Below are 18,294 nucleotides of genomic sequence, written 5' to 3' on the forward strand. Positions count from 1 at the left end.
TGTCGTGAGTGATTTCAACGCTTCAAGAACGATGATTTTAACGTCATTGACCGGGACAGTGGTGGAAGAGAGAATCGGAGACGTTGCTGAGTGAAGACTCGCGTCAAATTTGAGAAGAATTGACACGATTAGTGGGAGTGACACAGTAAGCCATTTCAAAACGTCTCAAGGCTATAGGCATGATTCAGAAAGAAAGAACTTGGGTTCCGTGTGAGCTGAAACGAAGAGACATTGAACGGCGTTTGTGTGTTTGTGAACGGTTGGTTCAAATGGCTATAAGCACTATGGGACTTAATATCTGAGGTCGTCAGTCCCGTAGACTTAGAACGACTTACTCCTAACTTAACCTAAGAACATCACACACATCCATGCTCGAGGCAGGATTCGAACCTGCGACCGTAGCAGCCGCGTGGTTCCGGACTAAAGCCACCGCGGCCGGCTTGTGAACAGTTGCTTCACAGCCAAAAACGGACGGGATTTCTTCATCGGGGACGAAAAATGGGTTCATTACGATAACACTAAACGCAAAAAATCATGGGGATATTCCGGCGACGCTACCACGTTGACGGCCAAACCGAATACTCACGGCTCCAAGAACACGCTCTGCATTTGGTGGGACCAGCTCGGCGTAGTGTACCATGAGGTCTTAAAACCGAGTGAAGCTATCACAGGTGCTCATTGGTTCAAATGGCTCTGAGCACTATGGGACTTAACTTCAGAGGTCATCAGTCCCCTAGAATTTAGAAGTACTTAAACCTAACTAAGCTAAGGACATCACACACATCCATGCCCGAGGCAGGCTTCGAACCTGCGACCGTAGCGGTCGCGCGGTTCCAGACTGTAGCGCCTAGAACCGCTCGGCCACCCTGGACGGCCACAGGTGCTCGTTATCGAACGCAATTAATGCGTTTCATCAGAGCATTGAAAGACAAACGGCCGCAATACAGCGAGAGGCACGAGAAAGTGATTTTCCAGCACGACAACGCCAGGTTGCAAAAGAGGTCAAAACGTACTTGGAAACGTTAAAATGGGGAGTCCTACCCTACCCGCCGTATTCTCCATACATTGCTCCCTCTGACTATCACCTGTTTAGATCAATGGCGCACGGCCTGTGTGACCAACACTTCCGATCTCATGAAGAAGTCACAACTTGGATCGCTTCAAAAGTTGATCAATTTTTTCAACGCAGGATTCGTACACTGCCAGAAAGATGGGGGAAAGTAGTGGCCAGCGATGGAAAATACTTTGAGTGATACGTGTGTTACCAATTTGTTTCATTAAAGCCTCAGATGTTGCGGAAAAAACGGCGGAAGCAAAGTTGTACAACTTGTAGATAAAGCGCTTGTCAGGTACTGGCGATGTTGTTGCCGGCACGTCAAAGACGCTTGCAGTGCCAACAGAGGAGATACAAGCTATGACCTAATCCTTAGGCTCGGTCACTGCCCTCTATTGTCCGATAACCGGGACCGAAAACATACACAGATCTTTCACAGCACCGCGAGGAGCGTTCGTCCACAGTTCCAAACTTTCTTCACGTCAGACTAGCACTTGCGCCGTACGCAGTGGAATACTAGCTCTACTTGTTGCGAAAGTCGAAACTCTCTATGTAAGAAGTTCGCACATTCTGTGTGGCTACTTCATGAAGCACTCCGTTTTCATGCCACAAGTGGCCCATCGGGACCGTCCGACCGCCGTGTCATCCTGATGAGGACGCGGATAAGGAGGGGCGTCTGTGATCAGCACACCGCTCTCCCATTCGTTATGCTGGTATTCTTGACCGAAGCCGCTACTATTCGGTCGAGTAGCTCCTCAATTGGCATCACGAGGCTGAGTGTACCCCGAAAAATGGCAACAGCGCATGGCCGCCCAGACGGTCACCCACCCAAGTGCCGACCACGCCCGACAGCGCTTAACTGCGGTGATCTGACGGGAACCGGTGTATCCACTGCGGCAAGAACGTTGCCGGCTAGTTCATAAAAGTAGCAAAAGGCTCATTAAAGAGTTATACAGGGTGTTGCAAAAAGGTACGGCCAAACTTTCAGGGAACATTCCGTTGAGTAAACAGTGTGATTTACGAAGTAGAAACATCCCTCAACTACCGCTGGAGTGCGTTCCGATTGCGTACACCACGTTGGGGCCCACGTACCGTGTGCACAAGTCGCATCGTTCCTGAGCGTTCAGCAGCGCGTTGAACTCGGCACGCTCAACGTTCACGTTCGACAGCACGGTCCGTGTGCCGACGGCTTAAGGGTGGGCCAACACCATATTGAATCCGAGGATTGCCGATGGAGGGCGCCACGAACTTGTAAGCCGTTTTCAGAAAGCTGTCCGGATACTTTTGGTCACGCAGTGTACGACCGCCAGCAGTAACGAGTGGGCCGGCGCCGACACCGCACCGTCACGGCGGTGGACCGAGGCGGAAATGCCGGCGGGTTTCGCAACGAGTGTGGGGGCGGCCTTGGAGGCGGTGCTGTGCTGTACACCTGGCCGGCTGCCCACTGTCCCACCCACACTGAGGCGACAGGAGCCCAGCAGCAGCGACGTGCACGTACAGCGCAGATAGGCAAACTCGTTCATACTCGGGAACTATAGTTCAATTCTTTTATCTTGGCGGTTCGCGCATGCCCGCCCAGACGCGGGAGATTGCTGCGTTGCCAGTTGTACGCGCCAAGAGAAGCAGCCCCCTAGTATAGTATAGTTGGCAAACTTAGGTTTAGGGGGGAGCGCGCAGTTCATGAAGTAAAGCCACCACGGCCGCATTAACCCTTTCGCTGCTACAGCGACGTGCTCCCCGCATTCCGCGCTGTGCGCGATTTTGTCATCACTGCACTGCTCGCCTCTGCAGACACATGGTGTTCCGACTGCTTTGACACACTTTATCATTCGATTTCACAAAAACTATTTGGCCCAAAAATTTGATTTTTACACATCTTCTTGACTGACATCTTCCCCCCATAAATGACTTAATTTTGTTTCGATGTTCCACGCAGTTATTGTGCAGCATTAGATGTAGTAAACCATTGCACGAAATTTTGAAGAGTTTGCAGAGGTAAAAGTCCATAGCGTATACTTTCCATATGGTCGATTTTAGTTGCCATTAGAAATTTGAAAAAATTACATTCAAGCGAATAAAATTCATGAAGTAAGACACTTCGATATCGTTTTCAAATAAAGAAAATATTAAGCACCAAACAAGTTTTGCACTCAGAACCTTTCGCTTAGCAGCCATACATGTTAACCATTACACTACCGCAGCTCGTCATTCAATGCATCAACTGGAGGACTTTAAAGTCTCACGCAAATAACCGATAAACGTTGTTGGTATGACTATGAATTATTCACGTTTCGTCGAAGTACAATAGGAAATAAACAATTACCGCTGTTCTTTATTGCGAGAAAGCGGTTAGTGAGAATGATACAAACACCTTTCCTTGCTATCGCCTGAATTAGGAGGCTTATTGCTCGTTTCGTTTAATTAATTAATAGAATATGAAGCAATTGATATAAACAATGCTTTTTTCCAAACTATCTATAAAAGAAACTCTGCTATCCAGGCATTGCTTTTCTTCAATTGCTCTGTTTATGAGCGAACGTTTCTAAAACTGAAGACGCTCGTCCGTGCTCTGCACTGCAGTCGAGCTCTGGCAACGTCGTCCTCTGTTCATTGGCTGACTGTGTTTTGTGACGTCAGATGCGCAGAACGAACCTAAACTCGGCCGCCGTCGTAAATGACGCGCACTTTAGTTCACTGCTGATCGTTCTTTTTTGGGAACCGTTCATTTTTACTCGTTCACCGTTCATTTGTGCCTGGTATATGGTTCTCATGAAAAACTGAAAACTAGTAGTGTAGGTGACTGAAGGATGGAGGGCACCAAGAGGGGCCACTTGCCTCCCTCCTGGAGTATAGAGTTTTTATTCATTACAGAATTCCTACACGCTTTTAGAAGTAATTTCTGTGATTCTGCAGAACCTCTTGTTTAGCCAACCGTAGCCTTGTGTGGCTGATCGCAGGGGAATAATGTAGGGTGGCGCACGGAAAACCGGCCCCGAGTACAGACTGCTCGCCAATTACGGACGATGTGTTGCCCGTTACGAGCAGATACAACAAACAGACAAACATGTAATAATTAGGCAGTTAAGAAATAACAAGCTAATGCAAGCAACAATGGCGAAACAATCGATGACGATGTGTAGAGAGCTGGAGAAGAGAACATGAAAATCTCACGCGACGTGCATGGGCTATAGTAGCTCATGTAGTCTTGTAAACCTGTTGGTGGCTGTTTCCCAACTTAATAGACCACAAGTGTCTTGTATAAAATTCTTCGTTTCGACTTCCCCTACATAGCTACGCTACGTTGCAAAAAATGATCGTTTGCACCCTATATATACTTCATGTTGTTTCTGAGTTCGTAGGCGAAGTAGAGAGTTTATGGAAGCATAAAATAAAAATGTGGTTTTCTCATACTTGCGTCACACGCTTAGTAAAAACTAGGTTTTTATGTTGCATTATTAAAGTTAATGCAGCACTAGTAATAATAATAATTAAGTTCGCAATAATAAAGTTTTTGCTTCCTAGTGCTGTGGGCACGAGAAAGCTATCCGAAGATGGCTTCTGCGATTGCTCGCGGTTGACCGAATACGGAATCGTGTGGAGTGTTGCAAGGATGGTCTGCAGCTGTTCAGGAAGAATCCGCAGGACTTTAAGCGTCGTGTCAGTCATTGTGGATGAAACATGGATACATTACTATGCTCCTGAGACCAAACAACAAGTAATGGGTTTGCAAGAAAGAATCTGCACCAAAAAAGGCGAAGACCATTCCTTCGGCCGAAAAGGTTTTGGCGACTGTGTTTTGAGATTCGCAAGGGATAATCCTCATCGACTATCTGAAAATGGGTAAAACTATTACAGGTGCATATTTTTCATAGTTATTGGACCGTTTGAAAACGGAGCTGGAAGAAAAACGATGGCGATTGGACCGCAAAAAAGTTCTTTTCCATCACGACAATGCACCAGCACACACCTCAGTAGGTGTGGTCGCAAAATTAATGGAAACAGGATTCCAACTCCTTTCACCCCCCCCCCCCCTATTCTCCAGACTTGGCTCCCTCGGACTACTACTTGTTCCTCAATTTGAAGAAATGGCTGGCGGTACAATGATTTTATTCAAACGAGGAGGTGATTGCAGCAACTAATAGTTATTTTGCAGACTTGGACAATTCCTATTAATCGGAAGGGATCAACAAATTAGAACAGCGTCGAACGAAGTGTAAAAGTCTAAAAGGAGACTATATCGAAAAATAAAAAAGGTTTACCTCGAACACGTAAGTAGTTTTTATTTTTGCACGGACTTTTCAAACGCCCCTCGTGTTATCTTCAGGTTGCAGATCCGCTCTGTGCAGGATCGGTGTGGGCGAAAGCCTGCCTGATTTTCACCGATCGTATGCTCTGTCTGTTGTTCTAATCCAGTGAGATGAGCACGTGAGAGCACTTTGCAAGCAACTGGTAGGAGTGAAATGCCTCGACAGTTGTGGGGAGATTGTCGCCCTTTTTGAGCAGAGGACGAATCAAAGCAGTTTTCCAATCTGCCGGTATGGCTCGGTGACATGGCGTATTGTCACCCATAAAACTTCCATCGTTGTTTGAAATCATGAGGCCCACCAGATGCTGCAAATAGTCTTGTAATATCTCTTTATATTCGACGAATTATTCTGATGCAATTCTACCCTTGAATGACGATTATTAGTTTTCTATCTTCATACTCGCAGAATCCATGCACAAAGTAGTTTCATACAATAGCAATGCCATGAGCGCATAATTATTCTTTGTAGTACTCTCTCTGGTGGTTGTTAGAAAAAAAGCTTCCGACATTGTCTTCGTGCCGATTAGCCTGAGCGTTGTTTGAAGAATTGTAATCTGAATATTGAGATTTATGACAAAAGATATATATATCCCTAAATATATATATATATATATATATATATATATATATATATATATATATATAGGGCTATTACAAATGATTGAAGCGATTCCATAAATTCACTGTAGCTCCATTCATCGACATATGCTCACGACACACTACAGATACGTAGAAAAACTCATAAAATTTTGTTCGGCTGAAGCCGCACTTCAGGTTTCTGCCGCCAGAGCGCTCGAGAGCGCAGTGAGACAAAATGGCGACAGGAGCCGAAAGCGTATGTCGCGCTTGAAATGCACTCACATCAGACAGTCATAACAGTGCAACGACACTTCAGGACGAAGTTCAACAAAGATCCACCAACTGCTAACTCCATTCGGCGATGGTATGCGCAGTTTAAAACTTCTGGATGCCTCTGTAAGGGGAAATCAACGGGTCGACCTGCAGTGAGCGAAGAAACGGTTGAACGCGTGCGGGCAAGTTCCACGCGTAGCCCGCGGAAGTCGACGAATAAAGCAAGCAGGGAGCTAAACGTACCACAGCCGACGGTTTGGAAAATCTTATGGAAAAGGCTAAAGCAGAAGCCTTACCGTTTACAATTGCTACAAGCCCTGACACCCGATGACAAAGTCAAACGCTTTGAATTTTCGGCGCGGTTGCAACAGCTCATGGAAGAGGATGCGTTCAGTGCGAAACTTGTTTTCAGTGATGAAGGAACATTTTTTCTTAATGGTGAAGTGAACAGACACAATGTGCGAATCTGGGCGGTAGAGAATCCTCACGCATTCGTGTAGCAAATTCGCAATTCACCAAAAGTTAACGTGTTTTGTGCAATCTCACGGTTTTAAGTTTACGGCCCCTTTTTCTTCTGCGAAAAAAACGTTACAGGACACGTGTATCTGGACATGCTGGAAAATTGGCTCATGCCACAACTGGAGACCGACAGCGCCGACTTCATCTTTCAACAGGATGGTGCTCCACCGCACTTCCATCATGATGTTCGGCATTTCTTAAACAGGAGATTGGAAAACCGATGGATCGCTCGTGGTGGAGATCATGATCAGCAATTCGTGTCATGGCCTCCACGCTCTCCCGACTTAACCCCATGCGATTTCTTTCTGTGGGGTTATGTGAAAGATTCAGTGTTTAAACCTCCTCTACCAAGAAACGTGCCAGAACTGCGAGCTCGCATCAACGATGCTTTCGAATTCATTGATGGGGACATGCTGCGCCGAGTGTGGGAGGAACTTGATTATCGGCTTGATGTCTGCCGAATGACTAAAGGGGCACACATCGAACATTTGTGAATGCCTAAAAAAACTTTTTGAGAATTGTATGTGTGTGCAAAGCATTGTGAAAATATCTCAAATAATAAAGTTATTGTAGAGCTGAGAAATCGCTTCAATCATTTGTAATAACCCTGTATATTGCTCCTTCATACAAAAGGTGTGTAACAATTTACATTACTTGACATTTGAGAATTAATGATATTCATCGATATATTGCGTAGTTGATAATCAGAAGGGAACTTCCGAAAGACTGGATACGAACCTGCATTTAGTAATCCAAGAGCTGCATTACTTCTTCGGAAGGTTAAACTTCATCAAAGCCAAATATCCGATTGATCTGAGGTTTCCCGACTGATTATACAACGCTCCCAAAAATACGAGGCATTTTATTTGTACAGATTAGCAGACTGCCGCAAAGCACGAACCTGCAGAGAAGAAGGATCACCGCCTGATTTCATTCTAACAAGTACAATTTCTGAATCATTTTGAGTGACTGAGTTATGAATGTGTTTCCTATTATGAATGATTGATTGCTCGAACGAATTGAGAACTACATAATTACATAGATAGTAGGAAAAATTACAGTCTTCCAAGTAGTGGAACATACCTATTTCCATTCATCTACATCTACATTTATAGTCCGCAAGCCACCCAACGGTGTGTGGCGGAGGGCACTTTACGTGCCACTGTCATTACCTCCCTTTCCTGTTCCAGTCGCGTACGGTTCGTGGGAAGAACGACTGTCTGAAAGCCTCCGTGCGCGCTCTAATCTCTCTAATTTTACATTCGTGATCTCCTCGGGAGGTATAAGTAGGGGGAAGCAATATATTCAATACCTCATCCAGAAACGCACCCTCTCAAAACCTGGACAGCAAGCTACACCGCGATGCAGAGTGCCTCTCTTGCAGAGTCTGCCACTCGAGTTTATTAAACATCTCCGTAACGCTATCACGGTTACCAAATACCCCTGTGACGAAACGCGCCGCTCTTCTTTGGATCTTCTCTATCTCCTCCGTCAACCCGATCTGGTACGGATCCCACACTGATGAGCAATACCCGAGTATAGGTCGAACGAGTGTTTTGTAAGCCACCTCCTTTGTTGATGGACTACATTTTCTAAGCACTCTCCCAATGAATCTCAACCTGGTACCCTCCTTACCAACAATTAATTTTATATGATCATTCCACTTCAAATCGTTCCGCGCGCATACTCCCTGATATTTTACAGAAGTAACTGCTACCAGTTCGGTCCAGTTCGATCCGAGGACCCAGTCCGTTCCATGTAAACTCTGGCGTAAATCAAATGGAATGGACTGTGTCCTGGTTATGTTCCGCAACCTGGTGACCACTTGCAGCCATTCATGGACGTCACGTTCGCAAACAACGATGGATTTTTCTTTGATGACAACGCGCCGTGTCACTGGCCCACAATTCTTCGCGATTGGTTTGCTGAACATTCTGGGCAGTTCGAGCGAATGATTTGGCCATCCAGATCGCACGACACGAATCCAATCGAATATTTATGGGTCATAATCCGAGAGGTCGGTTCGCGCACAATATCCCCCACCGGCATAACTTCTGCAATTGTGGACAGCTATGGTGGGAGCAGGGCTCAGCTTCTCTACTGGGGACTTCTGACGACTTGTTGGGTTCACGCCCCGTCGAGTTACTGCACTACGTAGCGAAAAAGGATATTAGGAGGTATGCCATGACTTTGTCACCACAGTATCATCATAAGGTGACACGCCTTATGCGGGGTGTTCTAGGCATCTCTCCGCACTGCCGTATGACTGTTAGCCGCGCGTGCCGTATGATTGTTCGCCTGCCTGGGTTACTACTTTCTGAGCATTCATCACGTCCAGTCTCTCTGTTTGACTGGGCAAATCAAGTACAGGAGGCACAGAAAAGAAGCCCGATTGCACTAGGGGATGCGCGGAGGGTGGGGGAAGGTGAGCGCAACAGCAAGATTTCCGGTGTGAACAAATAGCACAAGGAACTGTCTTCTGCGCAACTAGTGAACTAATGGCTCTGAGCACTATGGGACTTAACATCTATGGTCATCAGTCCCCTAGAACTTAGAACTACTTAAACCTAACTAACCTAAGGACAGCACACAACACCCAGTCATCACGAGGCAGAGAGCTAGTGAACTATTTCATCACATCGGCAGTCTTCAAAAACACTTTCTGAAACTGACGAACAAAAACCTAAATGACAAGACTGGTCTTTGAGGTGGGCGAATAGGTGTGAAGCGGAATACTGACGTAATCTGCACTACCAGGAGAAACGTTTGGCTCGATTATGAAAGTTTCACCCTAGAACCGCTACGTCGCTGGAGTTTGCAGAAATGAAAAAACAACAAAGTCGACATGAAGTGTTCCGGACAAATCCGATACGTGACGAAAGCAAATGGCGGACCGTCGGACACCTTTTACTGTGCCAGTTAAATGCAGGTAGCATTGCTAGCGAAGTGGTTACCACCAAACGTGAACAGGCGTCATTTTCCTTTCAGTTCTTGCTCTAATGGGGGATAAGCAGGCTGCGAGCTTGTTGATGGAATATGATTGTTCGCCTGCCTGGGTTGCTTCCCTTCAAGTGGACTCTCCCAACATTCCACTGTTTCGTTTATCTCAGCCAGCGTCAGTAGTACCTTTGGTGTGTGTCGTTACGTGTTGACGTGGACGTTCAAGTTTAGTTCCTTTGTTCGTTTGTTTCGTTTTTGTCACTGTCAAAATGATAACCATTGAAGGACCTGTGTTTTTAGTCGAACAAGTGTTCAAAGCTGGCCGTAAAGTCACAGTTTCAGTCCGTCAAACTCTTAATTCAGTTTTCCCGGAGACAACACTCCCACATCGCAATACTGTGCGAGACTTGATTAGCAAATTTCGGAGTACGGGTTCAGTGACAGATGCACCGAGAAGTGGTCGTCCTAGCGTTTTGTCTGAGGATAAACTACTCGATATTTCCGATAAAATGTCCACGGGTCCGAACAAGTCAGTAAGAAAACTCGCCCAGGAAATCGATGTTACTGTCGGAATGGCGCACACAGCTGTAAGGAAAAAATTAGAACTTTTCCCATACAAAGTGACAGTCGCGCAAGAACTGAAAAATACTGATCATGGCAAGGGACTGCATTATTGTCAATGGTTCAAAAATTTCGTTCAACAAAATGGGAGGGATATTCTTAATGAAACGTTTTTCACTGATGAGGCGTGGTTTCATTTATCCGTGTACGTGAACTCGCAAAATTCTCGTATGTGGAGTACTGCAAATCCATTGTGTATTCATGTGGAACCACATCATCCTATGTAATTGGAGTTTGGAATGCAATTTCTAGACTTCGCATGGCGGGTCCTGTATTTTTCAACGAAACAATAAACGCACGACGCTACTGCAGTGATATTCTGTACCCATTCACAGGAGAACTTGTGTTTAAGTGAAATACTAAAGGGTTATTTTCAACAACATGGTGCAACCGCGCCTACAGCTCGCGTTTCAATGTCACTGCTTGCTGTTGTTTCTGGTGATCGCATAACTTCGCAGGGACTTTGGCCTCCACGATAGCCTGACCTAACACCACCTGACTTTTTCTTCTGGGGTGCAGCGAAAGCAACTGTCTATAACAACCGTCCAAAATCCATCGATGAAGTGAAAACTGCAATATCCATTTTCACCGCTTGCGTTACAAAAGAAATGTTGCAGCTTGTGTTTGGAAACATGATTAGACAAATTGAATAGTGTATTCAACAACAGGGGGGACACTTTCAACATTTAATGTGAAAATCTGTAAGTAAAAATGAATATTCAATAAATTAATAACTTGTATTTCACTGAGTTTCATTTCGGTACATTCACTGCGGCATACGGCACGCGCGGCTAACAATCACACGGCGGAGAGACTTTTTGAACACCCTGTACATAACTTTTCTTGGGCTATGCCAATGAAAATATTTGTTAATAATCGTGTAATAATTATTTCTAATAAACTAGTGTGAACAAACACCTTACATCGAACAATTAATTATTAATATCACGTATTTACAACATGCATTATCTATTTAGGAAGTCATCATTCCAATAGAACGAATTGTCAAGTTGAGTATATTTTAGAACTTGCAATACCTGGTGGTGCAATTAATTAAAGAGGCATATGTAACCATTTCACAGAAAATGAGGCGAGGAAAATCAACCAAAGATTTAGGTTTTTTTGCACAGAAAGTCTGCTAAAGAGACTGTCTACACTACGCTTGTGCGTCCTCTGATAAAAAGTATTGCTGTGCGTTGTGGGATCCTTAGCAGACGGGATAGGCGGACGACATCAAACAAGTTCAAAGATTTTGCTTCATTTCCAAAGAGGGGAGAGCGAGTATCACAGATTGACTAGCGAGTTGCGGTGACAATCGTTAGCACAAAGGCGCTTTCCGTTGCGCCGAAATGTTTTCACGACGTTTCAGCCAAGTACTTTCTTCTCCGAATGGGAAAATACACTCCTGGAAATGGAAAAAAGAACACATTGACACCGGTGTGTCAGACCCACCATACTTGCTCCGGACACTGCGAGAGGGCTGTACAAGCAATGATCACACGCACGGCACAGCGGACACACCAGGAACCGCGGTGTTGGCCGTCGAATGGCGCTGGCTGCGCAGCATTTGTGCACCGCCGCCGTCAGTGTCAGCCAGTTTGCCGTGGCATACGGAGCTCCATCGCAGTCTTTAACACTGGTAGCATGCCGCGACAGCGTGGACGTGAACCGTATGTGCAGTTGACGGACTTTGAGCGAGGGCGTATAGTGGGCATGCGGGAGGCCGGGTGGACGTACCACCGAATTGCTCAACACGTGGGGCGTGAGGTCTCCACAGTACATCGACGTTGTCGCCAGTGGTCGGCGGAAGGTGCACGTGCCCGTCGACCTGGGACTGGACCGCAGCGGCGCACGGATGCACGCCAAGACCGTAGGATCCTACGCAGTGCCGTAGGGGACCGCACCGCCACTTCCCAGCAAATTAGGGACACTGTTGCTCCTGGGGTATCGGCGAGGACCATTCGCAACCGTCTCCATGAAGCTGGGCTACGGTCCCGCACACCGTTAGGCCGTCTTCCGCTCACGCCCCAACATCGTGCAGCCCGCCTCCAGTGGTGTCGCGACAGGCGTGAATGGAGGGACGAATGGAGACGTGTCGTCTTCAGCGATGAGAGTCGCTTCTGCCTTGGTGCCAATGATGGTCGTATGCGTGTTTGGCGCCGTGCAGGTGAGCGCCACAATCAGGACTGCATACGACCGAGGCACACACGGCCAACACCCGGCATCATGGTGTGGGGAGCGATCTCCTACACTGGCCGTACACCACTGGTGATCGTCGAGGGGACACTAAATAGTGCACGGTACATCCAAACCGTCATCGAACCCATCGTTCTACCATTCCTAGACCGGCAAGGGAACTTGCTGTTCCAACAGGACAATGCACGTCCGCATGTATCCCGTGCCACCCAACGTGCTCTAGAAGGTGTAAGTCAACTACCCTGGCCAGCAAGATCTCCGGATCTGTCCCCCATTGAGCATGTTTGGGACTGGATGAAGCGTCGTCTCACGCGGTCTGCACGTCCAGCACGAACGCTGGTCCAACTGAGGCGCCAGGTGGAAATGGCATGGCAAGCCGTTCCACAGGACTACATCCAGCATCTCTACGATCGTCTCCATGGGAGAATAGCAGCCTGCATTGCTGCGAAAGGTGGATATACACTGTACTAGTGCCGACATTGTGCATGCTCTGTTGCCTGTGTCTATGTGCCTGTGGTTCTGTCAGTGTGATCATGTGATGTATCTGACCCCAGGAATGTGTCAATAAAGTTTCCCCTTCCTGGGACAATGAATTCACGGTGTTCTTATTTCAATTTCCAGAAGTGTATTTTATCGGCGCTCACCTGCACAGGTAGGAATGATCATGGTTATAAAAGAACAGAAATCGGGAGGTCGCGCGGTAAGGTTTAGTGGTTCACTTTTTACATTCTATTTGAGAGTGGATTTTTTTTTTTTTGCATCCTATTCCAAGCACTTTAGTGCTCATTGCAGACTAATAATTACACCGGAGATGAGGTGGTCAAATGTTTTTACCTCTGCATACCCTTTCAGTGCAATCCTTAAGCTGTTGAAGCTGTGAATATTCGAGGCTGTTCTTCTTTTCTTGGTTCCTATTTTTATATGAATGCTACTGCTCCTTTCAAATTGCTTGTGACTCTTGACAACGAACTTCATAAGACAATAAACATATTGCGAAGTTGCTGGTAGTATACACAGTTGTTTCAACAATTACCTACAGTAAGTTCGTGGACCGAACATCAAAATATTATCGTTACATGCACAATGAATACATCATGTCTATGAGTGGATCGCTCCACAAAAGTATGTTGTTGTTGTGGTCTTCAGTCCAGAGACTGGTTTGATGCAGCTCTCCATGCTACTCTATCCTGTGCAAGCTTCTTCATCTCCCAGTACCTACTGCAACCTACATCCTTCTGAATCTGTTTAGTGTATTCATCTCTTGGTCCCCCTCTACGATTTTTTCCCTCCAATACTAAATTGGTGATCCCCCGATGTCTCAGAACATGTCCTACCAACCGATCCCTTCTTCTAGTCAAGTTGTGCCAATTCTATTCCATACCTCCTCATTAGTTATGTAATCTACCCATCTAAACTTCAGCATTCTTCTGTAGCACCACATTTCGAAAGCTTCTATTCTCTTCTTGTCCAAACTATTTATCGTCCATGTTTCACTTCCAAACACGGCTATACTCCATACAAATACTTTCAGAAACGACTTCCTCACACTTAAATCAATACTCGATGTTAACATATTTCTCTTCTTCAGAAAAATGTTAACATATTTCTCTTCTTCAGAACGATTTCCTTGCCATTGCCAGTCTACATTTTATAACCTCTCTACTTTGACCATCATCAGTTATTTTGCTCCCCAAATAGCAAAACTCCTTTACTACTTTAACTGTATCATTTCCTAATCTAATTCCCTCAGCATCACCCGACTTAATTCGACTACATTCCATTATCCTCGTTTTGCTTTTGTTGATGTTCATCGTATACCCTCCTTTCAAGGCACTGTCCATTCCGTTCAGCTGCTCTTCCAAGTCCTTTGCTGTCTCTGACAGAATTACAATGTCATCGGCAAACCTCAAAGTTTTTATTTCTTCTCCATGGATTTTAATACCTTCTCCGAACTTTTCTTTTGTTTCCTTTATTGCTTGCTCAATATACAGATTTCATAACATCGGGGATAGGCTACAACCCTGTCTCACTCCCTTCCCAACCACTGCTTCCCTTTGAAACCTCTCGACTCTTATAACTGCCATTTGATTTCTGTACAAATTGTAAATAGCCTTTCGCTCCCTGTATTTTACCCCTGCCACCTTCAGAATTTGAAAGAGAGTATTCCAATCAGCATTGACAAAAGCATTCTCTAAGTCTACAAATGCTAGAAACGTAGGTTTGCCTTTCCGTAATCTTTCTTCTAAGATAAGTAGTAGGGTCAGTATTGCCTCACGTGTTCCAACATTTCTACGGAATCCAAACTGATCTTCCCCGAGGTCGGCTTCTATCAATTTTTCCATTCGTCTGTAAAGAATTCGCGTTAGTATTTTGCAGCTGTGACTTATTAAACTGATAGTTCGGTAATTTTCACATCTGTCAACACCTGATTTCTTTGGGATTATAATTATTATATTCTTCTTGAAGTTTGAGGGTATTTCGCCAGTCTCATACATCTTGCTCACCAGATGGTAGAGTTTTGTCAGGACTGGCTCTCCCAAGGCCGTCAGTAGTTCTAATGGATTGTTGTCTACTCCCGGGGCCTTGTTTTGACTCAGGTCTTTCAGTGCTCTGTCAAACTCTTCACGCAGTATCGTATCTCCCTTTTCATCTTGACCTACATCCTCTTCCATTTCCATAATATTGTCCTCAAGTACATCGCCCTTGTATAGACCCTCTATATACTCTTCACACCTTTCTGCTTTCCCTTCTTTGCTTAGAACTGGGTTTCCATCAAAGCTCTTCATATTCATGCAAGTGGTTCTCTGCTCTCCAAAGGTCTCTTTAATTTTCCTGTAGGCAGTATCTATCTTACCCCTAGTGAGATAAGCCTCTACATCCTTACATTTGTCCTCTAGCCATCCCTGCTTAGCCATTTTGCACTTCCTGTCGAAGTATACGAGATCAAAAATTTTTTGTCATTTATTTACGATATATGTATATGATACAGATCAAAATAGTAGAGACTTCATTACCTAATATAACTTTACCGAATACACAAGGTAGGAGACGAGGTACTGGCCGAAGTGAAGCTGTGAGGAGGGGGCGTGAGTCGTACTTGGGTACCAAAAGTCACCGTGGCGTAGTGGTTATGATACTAGACTGTTGCACGGAGGGTCGTGAGTTCAAAACTCACCTGAAGTGTAAAATTTCGGTAGCTCTGCGTCTTCGGTCACAGAGGCAGTTGACCTCTGTAATAAAAAACTGAGTGGAAGGACTAACAAACGGATTTTACTGGATGTCATGTGACGTCTGCAACGACCAAACACAAAGAACAAAATGAAAAAAAAAAAGAGAGATGGTAGAGCACTTGCTAGCGAAAGGCAAAGGTCCTGAGTTTGAGTCTCGGTCCGGCACACAGTTTTAATCTATCTACATCTACGTGATTACTCTGCTATTCACAATAAAGTGCCTGGCAGAGGGTTCAATGAACCTCCTTCAAGCTGTCTCTCTACGGTTCCACTCTCGAACGGCATGCAGGAAAAACGAGCACTTCAATTTTTCTGTGCGAGGCCTGATTTCTCCTATTTTATCGTGATGATCATTTCTCCCTACGTAGGTGGGTGGCAACAGAATGTTTTCGCAATCGGAGGAGAAAACGGGTGATTGAAGTTTCATGAGAAGATCCCGTCGCAACGAAAAACGCCTTTGTTTTAATGATTGCCACTCCAATTCAGATATCATGTCTATGACACTATCTCCCCTATTTCGCGATAATACAAAACGAGCTGCCCTTCTTTGTACTTTTTCGATGTCATCCGTCAGTCCCACCTGATGCGGATCCCACACCGCACAGCAACACTCCAGAATAGGGCGGACAAGCGTGGTGCAAGCAGTCTCTTTAGTACACCTGTTGCACCTTCCAAGTGTTCTGCCAATGAATCGCAGTCTTTGGTTTGCTCTACCCACAACATTAGCTATGTGATCGTTAGAATTTAGGTTATTTGTAATTGTAATCCCTAAGTATTTAGTCGAATTTAAAGCCTTCAGATTTGTGTGACTTATCGCTTAATCGAAATTTAGCTGATTTCTTTTAGTACTCATGTGAATAACTTCGCACTTTTCTTTATTCAGGGTCAATTGCCACTTTTCACACCATACAGATATCTTGTCTAAATCATTCTGGAAGTCGTTTTGATCATCTGATGACTTTACAAGACGGTAAATGACAGCATCATCTGCAAACAATCTAAGACGGCTACTCAGATTGTCTGCTATGTCGTTAATAGACATCAGGAACAATAGACGGTCTATAACACTTCCTTGGGGAACGCCGGATATTACTTCTGTTTTACTCGATGACTTTTGCGTCTATTACTACGAACTGTGACCTTTCTGACAGGAAATCACGAATCCAGTCGCACAACTGAGGCGATACTCCGTAGCCACGCAGTTTGATTAGAAGACGCTTGTAAGGAACGGTGTCGAAAGCCTTCTGGAAATCTAAAAATGTGGAATCAATTTGGCATCCCCTGTCGATAGCACTTATTACTTCATGAGTATAAAGAGCTAGTTGCGTTTCACAATAACGATATTTTCTGAAACCATGCTGACTATGTGTCAATAAATCTGCAAGGAGGTTTCGTTTTTCTGAAAATACCTTGCAGTTTTAGTTAGTTGGTGAGTTACATATGGAACGAATATAAATATTAGCTTTTTGCTAGTGGCCAATCTGTTACCATAATCTTTATTTGGCACTGACATTCCGTGGCTTCGCGAACTCACAACCAAATTATCACCTTCCAGCCTAGCCTGGACTTTGGGTTGCGCAACGGTTCAAACTGCCACCAGAACCAAGATTTCAGGGGAAGGGGTTCCAGCGTCGCACTCAGATTTTTAGGGTACTTGAAAGTGCGGGTGTACGACTAAATGCAGGAGACTGACTTACCATTTTGTCGTAGTGCGGTCAGAGCCATCAGCGGCAGCGGGAAACTCGACGCGAGCCTTGTCCCTTTGCAGAAGCAGCAGTCTCAGAAGCAGGAGCCGGCGCAAACTTATTCCCGGAGTTTTCGTCACTGGCCACGATGACGCCGACGTCACATCACCAGTGCTGCGTTGACGGCGACCCACACACAACACGCACTCACTTCACTCAAGCTGCCACAAGTTCCGACCGACACACGCGGCGGCGAAATACTATACGTTGTAAAAAAAAAAAAAAAAAAAAAAAAAAAAAAAGAACTCGGTAGCGGACCGAACTGATTCCCACGTATATCGGTGACCTGCTTCTTGTATTACCGGCAAGCTAAGCAGCAAAAGATACCAACTGTGCGATGACAGCGGGGGAAAAAAGTAATGGTACACCGACTCTTCCGAGAAACACGGCGCGGAGTGTTTGAGGAGAGGGCGGCTATATTTCAGCACTGTTTAGATACGCACCGGGGAAAGTACATGCAAACATGTACGTAACGGTTGTCGCAGGCAGCACGGGGAACGGTGTATCACGCCAGTGCCCGTAGCGTCCCTATAAAGCGGCGCTTTCGTAATAGCGATATACCTGATGAGGTGAGCACCGCTGCCGAATGACGTCACAGCACTCTCTACCGTTTGTTCGAGCAGCGCAGAAGCCAGACTGACCGAGTCTTAAAAGAGGGAAGCCGAGCCGGCAGAGCCGAAACCTGTTGCTCGCCTCGCCTCCCCTCCCAGCACACTCGCTCGCGGCGCCTTCCGAGCCCCCACCACCGCCGACAGTCACGTGTTTGTTGCAGCCAGCTCCGCGCGCCGTCTGTTCTTTCACATTTTTCTACTTCCCCTCGCCTCCGTCCCC

At 45.7% G+C, this 18,294-nt stretch overlaps 1 protein-coding gene and 1 pseudogene across 1 annotated transcript in view; both read right to left on the minus strand.

Moving 5' to 3' along the window:
* The window catches only part of LOC124553493, a 571,696-nt gene extending 554,120 nt beyond the window's left edge, over nt 1-17,576 (minus strand). Inside the window, exon 1 of the mRNA XM_047127348.1 lies at nt 17,416-17,576. The gene's annotated coding sequence lies outside the window, so the exon portion shown is untranslated. The remainder of the gene's footprint in view (nt 1-17,415) is intronic.
* LOC124554254 lies at nt 1,847-1,964 on the minus strand (annotated as a pseudogene).
* Nucleotides 17,577-18,294: the final 718 nt, after the last annotated feature.

Source organism: Schistocerca americana, chromosome 11, assembly GCF_021461395.2.
Source record: "Schistocerca americana isolate TAMUIC-IGC-003095 chromosome 11, iqSchAmer2.1, whole genome shotgun sequence".
NCBI classification, from domain to species: domain Eukaryota; kingdom Metazoa; phylum Arthropoda; class Insecta; order Orthoptera; family Acrididae; genus Schistocerca; species Schistocerca americana.